This window comes from Vombatus ursinus, unplaced genomic scaffold (genome assembly GCF_900497805.2).
Source record: "Vombatus ursinus unplaced genomic scaffold, bare-nosed wombat genome assembly UNPS02011353.1, whole genome shotgun sequence".
In the NCBI taxonomy this organism is placed as follows: Eukaryota; Metazoa; Chordata; class Mammalia; order Diprotodontia; family Vombatidae; genus Vombatus; species Vombatus ursinus.
The window spans coordinates 737,190-753,028 of NW_020951131.1; the positions used below are offsets into that span (position 1 = coordinate 737,190).

The 15,839-nt window shown below is 45.1% G+C and overlaps 1 protein-coding gene across 1 annotated transcript in view; it reads right to left on the reverse strand.

The window, feature by feature from the left end:
* Positions 1-15,839, reverse strand: part of DOCK1 (dedicator of cytokinesis 1) — a 523,683-nt gene that overhangs the window by 132,195 nt on the left and 375,649 nt on the right. The window lies entirely within an intron of this gene.

Consider the following 15,839-nt stretch of genomic DNA (forward strand, 5'->3'; position numbering starts at 1 on the left):
ACACACACACACACACACACACACACACACACACACACACACACACATAGGGGTAGAGAAATACATTTCACTCGACAGGGAGACAGAAGGGAAAGGAAAGAAGGGGCCATTGGAGGGAGGGAAGATTAAAGAGAGATGAGTCCTAAGCAAAAGAAACTCTAACAGGACGTACAGAAATATTTATAGCTCTTTTTGAGGCGGCGAAGATAGGAATCTGAGGGGCACCTTCCATAGGGGAACGGACAAACAAGTCGTGGTGTATAACTGTGGTAGAACTGTGCTGTAAGAAATGATGAAGGGGAAGCCTTCAGAGAAGCCCGGGAAGACTTGTATGAACCGATGCAGAGGGAAGGGAACAGAACCAGGAGAAGAACAGAGTCAAGGACAACAGTACGGCAAAGGCCAACAACTCGAAAGGAATCCAGAACTCTGATCAGCGTGATGAGCGACCAGGATTCCAGAAGCCTGACAACGAACCGTGCTACGCACCTCCTGGGAAGAGAGGTGAGTGTGGAATGGGCTCCGTATAAGGACTACGGCCGATGCAGGAATTGGCTCTGCTTGAGCAGACCTCTTTGTAACGGGTTTTGTTTTTCTTTTGTTCTCAATTGGGAAGGGGAGCTGGGGGGAGGAGAGGGAGAAGGTGGACTTTTGTTGATTGGAAAAAAAAAAAAAGGATTTAAGTCCTGCCTTTGATACTTACTGGTTATGTTAACCTAGAACAGTCCCTTAACCTCTTCATGCCCTAAGAAACTCTGCAACTGAAAAGTTCAGAAAAGGAGAGGATCTGCATTGGTGGAGAGAGTTTGCTGATCAAGAACTCACTATGCTACTGATATGACAGGTCAAGTAAAAAAAAAAAAGAAGAAGAAGACAAAGAAAAAGGCCATTTATCATACTAATGTTAACAGTCAGTCCCTGCCTTCAAGACACTTACAATCTACTCCACAGAAACAAGGTGGATGCTGATAAGTCAATGCAAATATATACATAAAGACACACATATATATGAGTACATATGTGGGACAGGAATGTGAGGCAGTGGATAGAGTGCTGAGCTTGGACATAGGAAGACCTGAGTTCAAATCCAGCCTCAGACACTTACTAGTTGGGTGACCCTGGGCAAGTCACTTAATCTGTTTGCCTCAGTTTCCTCATCAGCAAAATGGAAATAATAACAACACCTGCCCCTTCAGGTTGATCTGGGGATCAAAAGAGAAAATACTTGTGAAATGTTCTACATAGTACCTGGCACGTAGTAGGCATTATATAACTATGAACTATTTATTATTATCTAAGTATATATAATTATATATATAATAAAATGTATATATATGCATATATGTATATGTACATATACACACATATACATATATACATATACATATATATGTATATTGGGAAGATGTATTAATATATTTATATATTTTATTGATCCCTAATAGCATACATTACATAAGGCATCTATATATCTATATACACACACACACACACACATATAGTGATAAGAGGCTTGGAAGAGGATGCCAACACAAGTAGGGGAGAACAGGAAAGGCCTATGGTTGTAGGTAGCCCTTGAGCTGACCTACACTGGGTTCTGAGGAGAGTCAGGGTGGGGAATCCAAACTGATTTGCTGTGAAGTTTGGATTCAGTCAAAGGGCCGCACTTGAGGACCTAGAGGGCCACATGTGGCCTGGAGGCTGCAGGCTCCCCACCCCTGGATTGGGTTATTCTTGATCTTTGCATGCTGGCCTCATGGTAAGCACTTTGTGGATGCCTGTAGATTAATGGATTGGTTGAAGGGAGGTGGAGATTCTAAGGAGAGGATCTGGTAGGGACAGAATTTAAGGAAACTCAAAGTCTTTTTAAAAATAATTTTGTAATCATCTTTACAGTAATGCAACAATAAGTATACAGTCATTTCTCTTGTAAACTAGGAATTCAGAGACCCTTAGAAACAAGACCATTGGCCTTCAAAAGTAAACTACTTCCTTCTCTGATAGCTGGTCGTCGACTTTTCTACAGGCAGACATTTAATTGAGGGCATGAGTCACTTGTCTGATTTTGGTAAACGGACAAGCCTTTTCTGCCTTGTTCACAAGATAACTTTGTTTTATTGCCCATGAAAGTGCCCAAAACAATGAAGCGAGCCCAGCGGTGAGTCTGCTCCAGTGATGGCGTTCTCCCCCACACAATGGCTTTCTCTAAGGGGAATTCACATCAGGACACGGATAATGAACTTAATTACTCTCCCTCATCCAGACAGCAGGCAGCACTTGAAAAGTTGGCAAAAAATCGAGGTGACTTCCCAGAAAGGGGCATCCTTTGGCTCTATTCTATCCTTAAATCTGGGCTCTTGGAGTGGGCGAGCCAGGCCAGTGAACTGAAGGTCCATTAAAAACCAGTTAACCTGGGGGTGGGGAGGGAATGCCAGCCTCTGATGGTAAAGAGGTATGTGGCCCTGGGCGCCTTTATCTTGTTCTTTCTCTGGATTCACAGTGGTACAGCTCTAAGACTAGGGCTCCCTGAAGACAATTTTATTAAAACAGCTGTCAGCGCCATCTAAAAAATGTCACCTAAGACCCCAAACAAGGCATAAATGCAGAAGAAGGAGAATGGAATCTTGGCCACGCTCGGGGGAAACGAGCTTCAGATGGAGTCACTAGGAGGCCCCCGGAAAGCTGAGAGGGGAGGGATGAAAGAATGGAAGGAACAAAGCACCTCTGAGAAAGTGTAGTCATTGTTCAGTGACCTGCTTACACAGATCTCAGAGAGAGAGAGAGAGATGGGGACGCCCCTTTTGGAATTTTTAGTAAAAAATTCACCATTGACTGTGATTCTGTGAGGTCCCCAATGTCCTGCTTTGGTTTGGTCGTCCAGCCTTAACTCTGAACTTGTAAAAGATGTTTGCCCTGGAGGTGCAACCAAGTGGAAATGGCCAGGCCATCTCTTGGTAAAGAGAGTCCTGACAATCCCAAGTGGGAGAATCTGATTTTGCAAACACCCAGCAAGTGGGTGATGACTGATCCACTGGGCAATCAGAGCTTCGTGAAGTTCAGTGATGAAAGTGGCAAAGGGGCATTGAGGACACATGAGGAAAGTGTCCTGTGGACCAGAGCTATCTGGAAGAGGAATGAGCTGCCTGTGAGCTCCCAGAGGCTCTGAGTAGGGGCTGGTGCTGCAGGCCCACTTTTCTGAGATACTGGAGGGGAGATTCTGGTCCTAGGAAAGCACATCCTAGAGGTCACTGAGGCTTCTTCAAGCTCCAAGAGTATGGAATTGCGTGACATAGAAAGTATGGAGAGGTCCCAATTAGTGCAAATAAGTCCTGTGAAGTATTATTCAAATTCCCACTGCTCTGTATTTCCATTGAGTTGGAACCAATTACCATAGTTTACATAATTATATCTTCAAATAGTGAGAATCAGAATATATGCATTGTTGTTGTTCAGTCATTTCAGCTGTCTGACTCTTGGTGACCCCCTCTGGGGTTTACTTATCAAAGATACTGGAGTGGTTTTCCATTTCCTTCTCCAGCTCATGTTACAGATGAGGAAACTGAGGCAAACAGGGTGAAGTGACTTACCCAGGGTCACACGATTGAACCTGAACTCAGGTTTTCCTGACTCCAGGCTCAATGCGCTATCCACTATATCAATTGCAAGTCATGTCATCATCTCCCTGGTGTCGTCCTCTTCGAACAAAAGACAAACACAACAACCTGGGCCCAGAATACTGGAGGGCTGGTCTCTGCTCCAGCTTCACACAGTTACTGGCTGCGTGACCTCAGGAAAGTCTGTCTGTTCACCCCTCTGGGCTTCAGTAACTTCATTTGTAAAATGAGGGCCTGGACTTGACATTGAAGGTCCCTTCTAGCTGGAAATCTAAGATCCTATAATAATCATGTAGATACTTATGCACATACATGTTGGTATGCCCCCTCCCCTGCTCCATTTTCCCCTAACACTTCCCCAAAGAATATAAAGTTCTGCTTCATTTTGGTGTTCACAATGCCTAGCACTGACATAGGTGTAAATGGGGAATCCTCGCTTCCCTCCCAGAAGAAGACTCTAAACTCCTTATTTAGTTTTGTCTTGTTATCGCCTGTGCCTAGCTCAGCGCCTGCAGGAGGTGGTTAGCATGGCTTAGTGCCTCCACGGCTGGCCTTGGATTGGTCCACCAGGGAACTCTTCAAGAAAAGAACTCACTGCTGCATTACAGTGTTCCCTACACCAGTGAGACAAACAAATGTGAAACCAGTTTTTTGCAACCTCTCTCTCTTTGTCTCTTTCTGTCTGTTTGTGTCTGTCTCTCTCTCTGTCTCTGTCTCTCTCCATATATATGTATGCAGAGATAAAACAAAGGGGGGTATTTTCTATAATTTGGATGTCCTATACTTTTTGATCTGTCAAGCCAAGACCAAAATAAATCATGTACAATTGGAGCTGCATTACGTAAACAAAAAAGCAGATCAAATAAAAGGCATAACCAACGGAACAAAGAAAGATCAAATGAGCCAGAGCTCAATTCAGCATCTCTCCCACAAACCTAATTCTCCTGGAGCAGAGCTCCATGGGCTACAAGCTTAGCTACTACCTCCAGGCCACCTGAAATCAACCACTGGTTCAACTGGGCTGGAAGGAGCAGAGGCTGAGACCACGTGGGAGGACACCCTTTCTAGTGCTGACTGTATTAAATGACCTTCCTTCCTAACGTCATTTCAGGAAAGAAGAAGAAGGAAAACTTATTGGATGACAAGCATTTCCATAATAAAGAGAAAGTGTGGAAAAGAGTGAGGTAGATCTCCTGTTTTCTTGGTTTTTTTTTTTTTGCTCTGTGTGTGTGACTTTAGACAAGTCACCCCCTCTGACTGAAATGTCTATAAAAGGAGGTACACAACATCTGTAGATCTTACCCCACAAGGTCATAGTGAGGATCCAATGGGAGATAGATAGATAGACAGATAGACATATAGATAGATGTATATAGAGACATATGTATATATGTGTATACACACAGATGAATACATATGCACGCACATAGGTACACATCATTCTGAAAACTTTAAAATGCTCACACATGTCATTTATTGACTATTTGCTTCCGGTCACAAGAAAACGGGGGGCGGGACGGGCAAGAGTCTGCAGGCCGGGTGGTTCAAAGCCTCCTTGAGTGTCCTCTGACGGGCGTTCTGGAAGAAGTGACTCTGGGGTGTGGAAGGCTCACGCCCACGGGGAGCAACCTCGGTCAGGCGGTCCAGGCTTGGAATTAAGTCCCCACCTAAGGATGAGCCTGGAGAAGTGTGGAGAGGCTCTTCCCCGGAGGGCTGGCTATTGGGCTACGTTCCAGAACGCAGGGATCTGTCTCCCCACATTGCTTTCCTTCTGGAGAACCGTTAACAAATCAATACCACCGTTGCTCCTGGGAGGGGTTACACTCCACAAATGGGGTCACCAGGAGTTGGACACAACTGAAATGAGGTAACAACACAAACACCAAAGTGACGCCGTCCCTGCCCTTAAGAAGCCTCCACTCCACTGGCTGAGTCAGAGAAGGACATCCGTTCTGAAGGTACTCTAATGCTGCAATGTGATCAGGGAGATCAGGAGGAAGAGTGAAGAGGAAATCATTCTGGGACCATCTCTACAAGCTACACCTGGCACAGTCCCTGGGTCATGGCAGACCCCTGATAAGTGCGCTCCTAAATCTTCCATCATCCAGAACGGATGCCCTGCTCCTCACTGGTTCTGGGGGATGCCACAAGGGAAGGAGGGATGTGAGGAAGCATCTCCCACATAATCTGTCTGTAGCCATGCATCCACCCTCCCCAGTTCTTCTTTTCAGAGGGTCATTCCAAGGCTCTCTACGTCAGAGCTATGACATACAAGACAACAAGCTTGGTGCCTGATTCCACAGTTGAGGGGCCCCAGATTCACAGCAAATCTTGTCCTGTTGAAGAAAGAGTGCTGGACTTGAAGTCAGAGGGCCTGGATTTCCCAGAGTCACAGAATCTCAGAATAGGGAAGGGCCCCAGAGGCCATCTGGTGTCACTGGGACTTGAACAAAAGAAATCCCCTTTAGAGCACCCCTCCCCCCCAAAAGAAAGGTGATCATCCAGCATTCATTTGCAGAGCTCCAGGGAGGGGTGATCTCCTGCTTCTTAAGGCAGCTGACCCAGCAAACTCTGATGTGGCTCAACAGCCAGGGCGTTTGTCATTGCAGCCGGCCTAAATTGTCCTTCCTGTAACTTGTAAGTCAAGTTCTATCCTCTTGGCCCAAGCAGGGGGGGAAAAGCCAAACTCCCCCCTTTTCCTTTCATGACAGCCTTTCACATCTTAAAGAGAACTCTCATGCCCCAACTATGGCTTCCTCCTTCTCAACCAGTTCTTACCGTATAGACTCTAGTCCCTTCACCATCCTGGCTAGCCTCTTCTGAATCTCTGCAGCTTATCAATATCCTTAAACTGTGCTCCCAGAACGGAACCCCCAAATCCTTAGACCTCTCTCCTTCTCTCTCCCCTTTTCTCTCTACCACTCTCTCCCCACACATCCCTTTTCCTCCCTCTCCCTGATTTTTTGAGACAAATTGCTCTGATTTAAAATGTCATTACAATTTTTGATACCTGTGTGGCCCTGGCCAAATTCCTTTCCCTCTCTGGGCCTGTTTCCTTACCTGTAAAATGAGAGGGTTTCCCTTGTGTGAAGGGAATTATGATTTTATATAAATCAATATGATATGTATAATGAATACACTAATAATTTAGATTTCTCAGAGCTGCCTCCCTAGCTTGGGAGTCAGAAGCTTACAGTGCCAGCTGGGGTGATCTCAGAGGTCCAATCCGGCTCCTCTGGGATGGTCTACACTCCAGTCTAGTCTCTGATGAGGACGGAGCCCCTACTAGGTCAGCAAAGTGAGGATCAGTACTCAGAGAGGGTCTTTACGGGTGACTTTGGGGCTCACAGCCCCAGCTCAGTGTCTGTGCCTTGTATAGACTTTATCAAGCCTGTCAGGGGGAGTAAAGTAATTTCCAAAGAGAGCTGTTCAAAGTAATATGAAATGGGAATGCTTTTTATGGTTGTTGTCTCAAACTGGTAAAACCATCAACAGAATTGAGATTTTATGGAGGTTATTTTATAGTTTTCCATCATTCTAATTACCCCAAGCGATTGTTGAAACACAAGTTTTTAGGACAGAAATAAAGAGCCCTATCTGTGATACGGGCAGACACCCACAGAGCCACAGATTGCTAAAGGACTTCCAGACCTCAGTTGGCCCAGTCACCCAGCCTCAGGGCACCTACATTATCAAGATGGACAGACTGTCAGCCTTAGATTTAATAATCTCCTGGCAAGGAGATTCCACAAGCGCCTCTTGGTAACCTCTTCCTGTGTTGGCCAGGTCAGGAAGGGAGCCAATCTCACCCTCCTTTTGAAAGGTAAGCTCATTTTCGGTGGTTTGATTCTCCATGGAGACAAAGACCATCCTTGTGTTATACAGCAGAGATTTAAAGATGGCTACCAAGCTCTCCTTCCACCATCTTGACTTCAAGGCTGATCTATCAGGCAGACAAGAAGCAACTCACATGGATCTGAGTTACTAGTGTGGCAAGTACAACTTAGGGGCTAAAGCAGCCAGTGGGACAAAGAGATAAAGTCTCAAACACCAGGCTTCTACCTACAGGCTCACACACACCTCCCCACCCACCCACAAACCCCACAGAGACTAACCCTTTGAGTAAATTTAAAAAAAAAAATCTAATGATATATAGTGATTGACAGTTTTATTTCCCGCCTAAATCAAGAATATTTTTATAGATTTTCAGTTTAAAATGACAAATAAAAGCAAAATTAATAACAAAAATCAATATAACCAAACCAATCAATCATCCAGTATTTTTTTCAGCACCTACTATGTACCCAGGCCCTAAGCACACAAAGAATGAGGTAACTCCTCCCTGCAATAAGAAGAAACAGACAACCTGGGAGGTGGGACAGATCTTTAAGGCTTACCATAATCTGGATCCCCACTCCCTTTCTTGACTTCTTTGAGAGTGCTCAAGTGCTAATGCCTGAATTCATCATTCTATCTCCTGCCTTCTTGCAGCCCTCTGTCCCCTTGGCCTGAGACGCTCTCACTACTCACATTTACTACTTGGAGCCCTTGTCTTCCTTCAAAGCCCAGCTCTGGCATCACCCCATTCCTGGAAAAACTTCCTTGATACCAGTCCCAATGGTCAGTACTTTCCCTCTCCTCCATTTCCTTGCACTAACTTACTTGTGTACATGCTAACTTTCCCCAATCCCAGAAGACTGTAAGCTCTCTGAGGGCAGGAATAACTTTTTTATTTTGTCTTTGCACCTCCAGGCTTAGCACAGGGTCTTGTACACCTATCAGATTATAACCCTGATCCTATTACCAATCCTAGAGAGAACTTGAGAGTCTGGGGAAATGTTTGATTAGAGACATGAAGGAACTACCCAGAAAACTAAATACCTGTAGCCGGAGTCTAAAAAAACTGGTCAAATCCGGTGCCACTCAGGACTGAGGTGCAACAGGCAAGAAAAAGAAAAAAGAAAAAAAAAGAAAACTCCTCTACAGTAACCATCAGCTACAATAAAGGAAGGCTGTGCAGGAATGAGCCTCAGCCTACCCGCCTGGCTTCTTCCCTGTCCTTGGTGCTAGCCCAGCCCACCCCAGCCCAGGGCCAGCATTCTGTGGCAACTGGGGCAGAAATTTCCAGAACCTGTAGAGCCAACAGCTTTGGGAACAAAGCAACAAATAAAATGCTATGGTAATGCACTGTACCAGTGAGTGGAGCAGAATGGAGATCTGGTTTGTTACAAGTTCCCAGAATATCGCTGCCACAGAAATGGCTGGATAAGGACGGACCCTGTGGCGCTTCCATCATCTCTGCTAGTGTTTGCAGCCAATAAAGGGCCAAGATGAGCAGCCTCATTACCACTGAAGGAACAATAGAGTGAAACGCATTGGACTCCCAGTGGTAATACACAGGCTTATTTCTAAAACTCTAGTTTGATGGTTACAGAATTCAATGGTATGGTCCTGCATCAGGATGTTTTACTACTCCCTGTGTAAAAAGGGAAGATATGGGGGGGGGGGGGGGGGATGATGCTTTTGACCCGATATTTTATCTGAAATGGATGGAGATTGAAAATGACTAATTTCATCCATTTTGAACAAGGACCCAAGTCGCAGTGGTAGAAATGGTCCATGGAAATAAGGCCAGATGATTAGAAGAAACTGGTTAGAAGAGGAAATCTGAGGTGATCCTGGAAAAGGCTATAATTACCAGTCCAGTTAAGCTAGAAAGAGAGATCATGTATGCTTTATTTCAGCTGATTGATTTTGCCAGTAAATCTCAATGTTCAATCAAAATGATGGAAACATTTTTTCCAAGGCAGGAACTAAAGGAGTGTGAGATCCTGCCAGTGCTGGAGATGTGGCTATAAGAGGGATGGCCCAGCTGTACTACAGAATGCTCAGTTTTATTGAGGTGTGTGTGTGTTGGGGGGAGGGTGTCTTTGTAGCAAGTTTCTCTGATAAAAGTTCCATATCTAGGAAGCAAAAGGGACTGATTCAAATTTAAAGAACACCCAACATTCCATAAGCATGGCAAATTAGGTTAAAAAAAAAAAGGAAGATGAAAATTTGGAATTATACACTCAAAAAAAATTATTAAACAGGGCATGCATGCCCTTTGACTGAGCTATACCATTGCTAGGCTAATCTCCCAAAGAGAGGAAAGCTATAGGAAGAGGTCCTATATATACAAAAACAGTTATAGTAGCTCTGTCTCTTTCTGTATCTCTTTCTCTCTCTATCTCTGTCTCTTTCCCTTCCTCCCGACCTCATTGAGAATGCCCATGGAAATGGTCAGGAAAGGCTATATGAAGATGGTCTCAGAGGTCACAATGCAGAGGCTTGACTTGGACGATATTGGAATCAAAAATTGGGCAATAATTTCAGCAAAAATGAAAATAACCCCAAGTGCACAAGCAGCACCAGATTGTCACTATGTGTGGTCGGTCCATCCTTTCTTCAGCCCCACAGAAAGATCCTATTATTTAATTTCAAAATATTTAACTGACTGCCCAGTATTACCTTACATATTGACAGAATGTTCCTTTCTCGAGACCTCCTTGTTTCTTTTTCAAATCAGTAGCGTCTAAGCATCCATCAAACTCTTTGGCCTCCATCTGAATTACTTTCCCCTTCTAAGCCCATTCCCGGCATCAGCCATGGTCTATCTACTCCAGAGTGATGGGAATGTACACAGAACGCCCAGAGGCGTTAATGCGCAGAACTCCCTGAGACAAGACGATATGGGCTTGGGAGCAGCGCGCTCAATGCCAGGGGGTCAGTGTTCACGCGGGCCACGATCAGCCCCTTGGGTAAGCCACCAGTGATAAGCCACCAGTGACTCCTCCCTGACTGCAAGTCTTCCTGGGCTTCTTTAGAGATGACATGAGGAGGGGTGAGCCAGGCTGGGAGGGAGGGGAGAGGTTGTGATCTGATGACCCAGTGTGGCGCCAGTGCCAAGTGTGCAAGCCCCTCTCCCTACAGTGGTAACCAAACCAGCCTAGGAACTGTGACTGACGCCCCAGAAGGAAGGACACGCAGGCAGATGGCAGCCCGATGATTCTGAAACCTGCTTTTCTCCCCAAAAGGGGACTTTGGAAAAGAGACGCTTGTGCTGTCCGCCCCCTCCCCAATTTAATACTATAACAAAAAGTTTCATATTATAGAAGCTTACAATATTATCTATTTAGGATCCACCCTAAGTGGAAGTCAATTCTGGTGTCACGGGAAGACCCCCAGCTTCGGATCCGTGTGATTGTCTAATGGTTATGAGGTGGGTCGCTAGGCTGGCGACTTGACCTACGCGATTCTCAGTTTCCTCATCAATAAAACAGGAATCATAACAGGATTTGCACCCTCTACTTCGCAGGGTTGTGGTGACCAAAAGGTTTTAGATAACGTGAAGGGCAGTGTGGTCTAGTGGGAGAGCAGGAAGATCTGGGTTCAGATTCTGGTTCTCCAGGAGATTTGTGGAGAGAGACGGATCCCTGGCCCTATCTAGAGGCAGGGGTGGGGGAAGGTGGGGACGCGTAAGCTCCCTCCCAGCTCTAAATGTCGAATGCTCTGACCTTAAACCTCACGAGAAATGGAAACTGCTAACTAGTAGGGCTAGACAGTCTCTTTCATAACTGAGTGATTCACATGCTCCCTTTATAACTAGACTGTGCAGCAAGAAATAGTCCTTTCTCTTTGGCAGGCAGCTTCTCTCGCCAAGCGTCTGCCATGCCTATGGTGACACTGGCTAAAGAGGCCAATTGTCATGGCCTTGGGAAGCTTTCCTCAGCAGAGGTCTGAACCCAGAGTCCTTGCCATTAAAACCGCCATACCCTACAGAAGTGCCTGCCCTCAGAGAGAATCCGACAGTCCCCAGATGCCAAAAGGTCAGCCGGAGTTTGGCCCAGCCAATAGCACAAAGCTGAAAGAGGATTGGAGGAAGAGAGGTCACACTCCATTCATTTATTTAATAAGTACTGATAAAGTGAGTCTTGTGAGCTGGCCACTATGCATCTCAGTCTTCTCGTCTGCAAACTGGGGGCAAAAATAGGGCCAGTCTTACAGAGTGGTGACAATCAAATGAGGTGATTAATTTGCAAATTGTAAAGCGCTATAGAGATGTCAGGGACCAGGAAGATGACGATAATGAGCAGGAAGTTGTTGTTGTCTGAGGCTCCAGGAAAAGGTGAGGGCTCTGTCATCTTTGTCTCTGCATCTCCAGCTCTTAGCTCAGTGCCTGGCGTAGAGAGGTTGCTTAATATATGCTTGAGAAATGGAGCAGAGTTTCCAGAAGGCTGCCCTTCTCCTATCAAACCTGAGTCCCACAGGTCAGCAACCCTGCTGATATTCCTTAATGACTCTGTCTGAGAGCTGGAAGCGAGCTTTGAGACGGCTCAATCATCCCTCCCAATTTTGCTGGGATTTCTTTATGCACTCCTCCAAAAGATATGGGGGAAACATATGCTTGAGGATAGAATCAAAGAAGGCACCATTTCACTGAGTCTCTTTGCTTTGTATGTAGGTGACTAAGTCACACCATAATTCAACTAGAGGAAGGTTCAGTGTAATCATGCCCTCACTGAGGTGAGAACTCCCTCCAATGACGCAGATCGCCACACGCCCACATGTGCCTGTCCTAGGCAACTCCTGCCCATGTTCTCGCCTGGGGGGCCCAGACACATTCCTGGGGGCCTTGATCTAGATCTCTTGATGCTGCACGGCTCCCTGAGGAGCTCAGGGGCTGTCTGGAGGTTGGTGGGAGCAGCATTTCTTCAATGTATTCTGTATTCTGATTCTAAGCTCGTTTATTCTTTCGGTTCCTTCCACAGAGTGGCTGACGCTCACGGAGCTTGAGAAGCGAACAATGACACCCTGAAATGTTCGCCAGCAGACGGCTCCTAAGTACCCATTGACATTTATATAATTCCTCAGATCTGAACTAAAAAGACCAGTTTTACTCATCATCCAGAGTAATGCGTGAGGATTGTAGGAGCGTAGGCTGTAGGAGTCGGAAGGGCCCTGGGAGATCATGACGCCCGATTCCTTCACTTTACAAAGGAAGAAAGGACTGCACGTTAAACATCAGCCCAGCAGTGGTTCAGGTCTTCCATGACTCTTTTCAATTCAATTCAACACACATGACTAGGTGCCTACTGCGTGCAAGGTCCCGGGTCTGATTCTAGGAAGACAAAGGTGTGAAATGACTTGGTTTTGAGCCTCAGCGAGCTCCTGCTCTGGTAAACTCACCACGAGGGACCTGAGGGATAAACCACCTCCGGCATCTTCTTATTCCTGCTTTGAAAAACTGATTTTGCAGCATCTCAGGAGGAGGCAGTGCCCTTGGTGGGGGAACCAGTAAAGTCTGCAGTTGAACAAGAGTCAGGGAGAAATGTGACTAGTGGCCTTCAGGCCTCCTTGGAAGCATTCCATCCGGGGGAAGCCCCCAGCTCCTCTGGGATGCCTCTCACCTTTAGGAAGTTTGTCCTGACCTCGAGCTGACATCAGCTTCCTCGCAATTATCACCATCGCTCCTGGTATAGCCCCCTGTAGCAAAGAATATATGTAATCTCTTTGTGCCATTACATGCCTTCAGCTCCAGGATAAAGAAGCCCACCATTGACTCACAAAAGCTTGTCTTTATAGGCACACGCATACATGAAAAAAATTCTGAACAAAATTTTTTCTCTTTTCAATTTTATCACATTTACTGCAGTAATTGATGGATAGATAGACATTTAACAGCAGCTAGAAGTAGCTAGGTGTTGCCACAGTGCACGGAGTGCTGGGCCTGGAGTCAGGAATTCCTGAGTTCATATTTGGCCTCAGACATTTACTAGCTGTGTGACCCTGGGCAAGTTACTTGATTTCTGTTTGCCTCAGTTTTCTCAACTGTAAAATGGGGAAGAGCATAGTATCTACCTCACAGGGCTTTTTGTGAGGACCAAATGAGTTAATCTTTGTAAAATGCTTACTGCAGCACCTGGCATATAGTAGGTGCTACATAAATGCTTATGATTATTGTTATCATTATGATTGTTATTATTATTCAGTATCATTCCCATAAGACCTTTCATCGACTCAATGACTCCAAAAAATAATACTAGGTTAGATTATACATTTGTTCCTAAAATCTTAAGAGAAGGATGCCGGGCTATTATGAGATATACATCTTCTCACCGTCACCGTAACAATCAGAACTCTTAAGCCTTTCTGAGTTGTGTGATTCTGCTGTCCTATTGGTATCATATTGTTTTCCTGGTTGTCCTCACTTCATTTGGCATCAGTTTATACAGGTCTACCCAGGTTTCACTTAAATGATCCTTATAAGCATCATCTCTTAGGCACAGTAATATCCTATTATATTCCTAAACCATGATTTGTTCAGCCATTCCTCAACTGGGGACCACCCCACTTCCAACGCCCTTCCCACTTTCTGCTGATCCCCAAAGAATGGTGAGATAGTTTCCTTTCTTTGATCTCTTTGGGGTATATACCTAGCAGTGAAACTGCCAGGTCAAAGGGTAAGCACAGTTTAGTGGACTCGTGGTCATAGTTCAAAATGGCTTCCAGAATGGGTGGACCAGTTCACAGCTACCAACAGTGCATCAGTGAGCCTTTCGTATGCTCATTTACAACACAGTATCTCCAATCTAGACATCAAGACTGCTCAAAATTCTTTAGAAGACATAACATAGAAATAATCCTTTCCACAATCCTCTAAGAACACACAGTAGGTGAGGCATAAAGAAGAGAGGGTTCAATGATAATAACAGCTACAATTATTATTCTTATTATTTTTCAGTGCAGAGTACAGGAATAAGAGGGATTTCCTATGGATAGGAAGGTTCTCCAGTTTTGTTTTGTTTTTGTTTTTTTTTTGTTTTTTTTTCAGATAACATTGAGCTACTGTGTCAATCCCAGAACACTTCAGAGCCCCTTGGAAGAAATCTATAATGACTCAAAGGAGTTTGGCACGCCATCCACACAGGACAGACCAAGTGGATGAAGAAAGTCCATTACCCAGATTTTAATACGTGTTTGGATGAACACCCTGTAGAACTTGGCCAACAGTATGTATAAATAGGACAGAAAGTACATACAAATGGATGAGTTGAGCCCAAAGTTGAAAAGGAAAAGATTAGGCGGGATTTTAGGAAAGTAAGTACAAGGGTGCTTTATTAATACCAAACTTCTGATGAAAGCCAATGCCCATCTTTTCAATACTAACATTCTGCAGGTGATGGTCTTTGGTAATGAGACACGGGACACAATTGTCCCTGAGGAGGGCAACAGATAGGCCCATGCTGGATGTGAGCAGGCTGCAACACATAAGGAATGAGCTACCCCAAAGACGATCAGGAAGGACCATGAAGGAATGGTGTGACGGCAAGGGAACACAGGATGGTCATATGGCAAGAGCAAGGGGGAACAGGTGGGCACCTGGAGTGCTGCACTGGTAGCCTCACAGTGTCAGCAGAAGTTGCAGAAGGCTTCCAGAAAACTGGGCAGAATGGGACGGCAGTCTTGTGTAAGGATCCAGGCAGAGGGAGCACAGTACAGGCAGGTAAGGGTGGGTGGGCTGTGATCCGCAGGGCAGAAGAGTGCTCCCTACCAGACAGGGTCATATACCCATTAAGCGTATATTCAATCACAGTCATTAATTAACTAAACTTGAGAGTGCGTCATCTCTGGGTGAAGCCACCTGAATTGCACTGAGTTCCATTCACAAATCTACTTCTTATCACTTTTATATGCTGTTTGTACAAAGTACTTCCCCAACAGAGTCCTCGTCCAAGTGAGATGTGAGGAAAAAAACAAACAAACAAACGAACAAAACCCAAAATAATCTCCTGAGGGTTTTGCCTTATTGCTAATGCATTCACTTCATATCTACCTGCTTTGAGGATTTTTCTCACTACTAGAGTGTAAGCTCCCTGAAAGCAGGGGTTGTATCTTATATTTAACACTATATCACCCAGTTTCTGTTCTGCACACAGTAGGGGCATAGGGGCTTAATTAATGCCAACTGTGCTCTATTAAGTGTCAGTGGCTATATTTCAAAACCTTGAGGATTAATTTCTTTGCTCTTGAGTGTGGTCTGATGTCATGACAAGAGCACTAGACCAGGAGTCAGAAGACAAGGTTTCGAATCACCATTTAGCCTCTTAGCATTGTGTGATCCTAGATAAGGTCCCTCCCTTTGTTGAGGGTTAGTTTCCTCTTCCATAAAGTGAGTGTTGAACT